The following is a 4,838-nucleotide window of genomic DNA, read 5'->3' on the forward strand; positions in this document are numbered from 1 at the left end:
CCTCATAGTTCTGAGTCTTTAATTTCACCAGGATCCTGATTACATATCTGACAACACTCATTTGGTAGGTAATCAATCAAGTTATTCCCAAGTATTTGTAATTGCATAGAGAAGATGCTGAATTAGTACATTTTGTGGTCCATTTAAGAAAATGATCGATTCAATGGAACCTGAAGATTTTTCCTCCCTCAAGCTTGATTGGAACATTAGAACAGGTCTTAACTGCCTGATAAGCAGTACAACTTAATATAGAACATGTTGTATGGCAAGTGTCACTGATATAGTAGCAGTATACTATAATATTACTAATTTCAGAGCACCAAACATCCCAAAAGCTGAAGTAAGTAGTCCAGCTGTTGTGTACAATTCCTTGCAGTACAACATTTAAAGTGTAGCACGTTCTCAGTCTCAAACGATGTAATCCATTGACCACATTTAGCAAGATCCTTGTAATACAGATGCACATTAAGACATACAATTACCTTATTTCTTTTGGTTTGTTTTCTTTTGGCTTTTTAGTAATCTGATTCTGTTTCAACACCGTTTTGGGGTGTTGAAATAAGCCATAAAGTGTTTTCTACAATATAAAAAATCACTGACCATGACGGATTAAGGATGTTGATCACCATGGAAGTTACCATTGGCTATTAAGCCGTTTCTCTGTTATGCCATAACTTGCTATTATGCCTATATCTTAAACTGTCAACAATAGGCCTAACTGAGACCCATGCGAGCTACCTTGTAACGTGATGAAAGTGAGGATTTATGTTGCACCCTGTAGCCTCACGTTATGTATTGCCAGCCTTCAGCATATATCATTAATTGATTTTACTTCAGTCACAGATGCTGACACCCTCGCCTTAATAAAGGCAAAGATCAACCTGGATGACCTCTACAGTAGGAGTTTCCCACACACTGATTTATTTGTGGCTGCCTGCAACATTATCAACGCTGATCGCCACAGATTGATTTTCGATTGATTTTGCTACTATTTAAAATGGGTAAAATCGTATTTGATCACAGAGCGCCGCTCAGCGCATGCATCTCCTCTCGGCCAGTGGCGCTCGCTCTTTCGCCACAGTTACGTTGTCATTCTGTGGGAAACACTGTATTTCCGTACAATTGGGATTCATGGGTGGGCAGCAGAGTGAGCGTGAGCAAGCATTCTCAACGTGACAACCCTGTCCATTATTTAGTGACTGGTACCTCATCTGCCTTTTTGCTATCTTGGTAATGAAGTAATATTTTCCACTGTGTTAAGTCCATCTTTAAGATGGCCTGCATTACAACAACACGGGGCGCAGTGTCAAAGATGCGCTTTTTGTAGTCCATCTTCAGAACATTGTAGTTTCGTCATGGCAGTAACATCCGCCGTCGCATAGTTACGTCGCTTAGAAAAGCGCACGCGGATTCTCTGAGCCCCGCGGTCCTCTTTTCCTAAGTCCTTATGGATTCTCCTTCACATCTTTCCTTGACCTCATGACGTTTTCCATCGAGGTCAAGGAAAGGAGGTTCTGGTGACTCTTAGGATGGAGCCCTCGCTTTAGTTCGTCCTGTTGACCTCAGCGCCCAGATGTCCCACTGATGATGTGCGTCCTGTAGCCTACTACATGTGACAGAAATGAGCTACAACTAATCAAACACCAGGAGTATTGATTATCTATGCACCCATTTGGCACAATACTTTGTTTTTGGAATGGATTTTATATTAATTCCTGAAGAACTGAACAATTTGTTTACACAGCATCTGTTCCAAGCATACCATTGTCATTTGAAGTAGATTATACTGAAGCAAACAGGGCCCATGTTGCTTTGGTCACTGTGAACACTGATGTGGAAACATTGGATAGATTTTAAAGCAGCCCACTGGCAGCTTTCCACCCATGGCTTTGGAAAGAAATACACTGTCACCTCCCCTTGAGTTAAAGCTGACAACGTACACTGCACCAATCATTTCTGCAGCGAAACGCATCTCATTTACACAGGATTTGGACTTACCCATGAGAGGGATTTTTGTTTTTGAAGATGTGACAGAAGCTGTGTGCTGTGGTCGCTATGAGGGGACTAAGGTCAGTCCTTTTCTTCATGCCCCTGGCTCTGCTGGTCCTGCAAAGTCGAAGCTTTGAACTACAGGATACAATTCATGCACTGATAGAGGAGAATATCCACCTTCATGACCAGCTGGAGAACCTCACCCAAGCCCTCAGGGAACTCAAACGGATGCTCTGGCATCACTCAAATGGTACTCTAAATCCTCTACCATTTAAATATACAGAACAAATACAGATAGTAACCAAAGACTAAAAAAAAAGTAGGCTACCTGCGCTTGTTATTTAATTGAAAAATAGTTACAGTGGAAAGTTATTAAGAGGTGTAATCTTTTTCTACTTCTGCAATACATTTTTGGGTATTTATTCTTTAAAAGGTTCAATCCACACTTGTAATGGGAAAAAATTATTTCAGATTTTTGAAAAGAGTCACACTAGTCTTTTAGCACAGCTTTATATATATTTATTTATATGCTACTCTGCATTTCACTACACATAATACTTGAATGAAACCTTTGAATTTAATTGATGAACAACAATACATTTTTTTGTATTAGTTTCTGGTTCCACAGAATTTAATCTCAAGATACAGGATGTACAATACATGCCCTCTACTCCATTGTGGGACTACTATTGAAATTTATATTAGTTTTATGAAATGTTGCCCCAAGGTCAACACAGCAGTCTGCTCTCTCCTTCTCATTTCCTGTTTGTGTCTGTTTTCTCTTAATCCTTTCCTCGCTGTCTTTATTCATTCATTGTTCTCACGCAGCTTCCTCTCTTTTGTTGTTTGACCTCACCCAGAAGACTGAAATAATTATTCATGATTATGGTCAATTATTTCCTATGCATTAGTGTTATTGGCAGATATTGCAATACACTTGCATATCCCCATCTTGACACAGCTGATCTGTGTGTTTAATACAGACCCAGGTCATCATGAGCACCACGAACATCACGATGAGGACGTCCAGCATCTGTGGGACGAATGGTCAGAACACGGTTCGTATCATGACTAAAGCATTTCAGAGAATTCAGAGGTCAGGTAGCAGATGTGAAAAGCCTCCAGGAGATTCACTGCAGTGAGCAAGTGCAAGTTGTGGCAGAGCCCATACCATTAGTTGGCATTGATTTCACGGCCATGTAGGCAGCAGTTAGACTTCTGGGTCATGTAAGCACCAGAAGTGTTTTGTTAATCAACTCTGCCATACATCTGCCTTCTAGCAGCATGATATTTGTCGCACACACAAGTAATAGGTTAATGGTAAATACTCCTGCATGAGATGATGTGACAGTTTTTTTCCCTTTCTGGCAGGCATCAGTGCAGAAACCCATCTCCTGTTGGAACATGCATTTTGTGGCTCAGCTGCTCCCCTCCATGAAGAAACAACCCTCCTGCTGCTGGCATTAGTCTGTCTCACCCTGCTGCTGATGAGCTATTTGTAGGCTACGTTAGCCTGGTGTCCACTGAAAACGTGACTACACAGAACATTAGCTGTTAGTCCATGTCGCTCAGTGTTTCATACAAAGTAAAGTTAACATCCTGTGGCCAGTGGGGATAAGTGCAAACAATACTTTGTCATTTAAAAATAAAATGAATAGTGAGTTTTGGTTGCAGAGATTAGCTCCAGTCCTGGCTATTCCTGTTCAGAGTGATTATTGAGTGGACAGGATTGGATGAGTTGACCTATCTTCAGTCAGTGTGCTGGATAATCACCTCTGGGGAACTTACTGAACTGGAAAGAAGCCTGCTGATGCTGGTGTATCATCACAGAGGAAGCTGATTTATGGCAGGTTTAACCTGGTGACTCATCTTATTACTTTTTATTAATACCAATTTGTTTTTTCAGTTTCATTTGTCAGTTTCTTGTTTAGGAGTTATACCAGAAACCACATGATTACACTGAATACTCAACTTTTGGCTTCTCAGTGTACCAAAAATGTGATTTCAACTACTACGTGAACTCCAAATGTCAAGATGTTACCAAATAATAAATAATCCTACTTTTACTATAATTCCCCAAGTGATTAAGACTACTTATTTCATGAGTATAGACCTTTTTTTCCCAGCAGACATTATGACATTATGTCATGGCAGGAAAAGCACAGGTGAAACTAATAACATTAATGATGGATTTGTTCCAGTATTTAATAACATTAATTACACCCATGTCTGATCAAAAAGTCAGCTCTTAAAAAGGTCCAAAATATATAAATAGCCCATGTATACACACTAGTATCAGCATCTGAGCTGATCTTTGAAAACAATAAATGCCTACTAATGGGATGAACCAATGTGTAAAACCTTTGATTACTAAAATGTTGTTCAACTTTGACCAACTGAATGAAAAATGATTATTAAAGTAGCATTTGTTTACTTTTTTTGGCCGCTGAGGGACAGCAGAAGCTGTAAACACAACGCTGACAATTATCACCTTATAATGTTGTTATGGTAAATGTGTTGGCCAAACGTTGTATTTACACATCCAGCACCTTCAGTGTTGTACAGTTGTGATTCTGTCCACCCAACAAATACCAATAATCAATCCTTTCTTAGCTCTGCTTTGGTCTCCAGCAATTCCTGAGGGAAACACCTGTCTCTTTAGCAGATAAATGTTTTACATTGTGACTTGACATTGCAGAAAAAGCACAGGTGGAACAAATAACATTAGTGATGGCTTTGTTAATAACATCACACCCATGTTTGACAAGTCAAAATGTCTGCTTTGAAAAGGGTAAATATATATATATATATATATATATATATATACACACACACACACACACACA

General features: G+C 39.5%; 1 long non-coding RNA gene across 1 annotated transcript; it reads left to right on the top strand.

Moving 5' to 3' along the window:
• Positions 1-2,835: 2,835 nt before the first annotated feature.
• Positions 2,836-4,061, top strand: LOC119914014. Its single transcript, XR_005446701.1, has 2 exons — positions 2,836-3,050; positions 3,364-4,061. It is a non-coding gene; the product is annotated as an uncharacterized LOC119914014 (long non-coding RNA).
• Positions 4,062-4,838: the final 777 nt, after the last annotated feature.

This window comes from Micropterus salmoides, unplaced genomic scaffold (assembly GCF_014851395.1).
Source record: "Micropterus salmoides isolate LMB-PRFRI ecotype aquatic unplaced genomic scaffold, ASM1485139v1 Ms_hic_scaffold_20, whole genome shotgun sequence".
In the NCBI taxonomy this organism is placed as follows: Eukaryota; Metazoa; Chordata; class Actinopteri; order Centrarchiformes; family Centrarchidae; genus Micropterus; species Micropterus salmoides.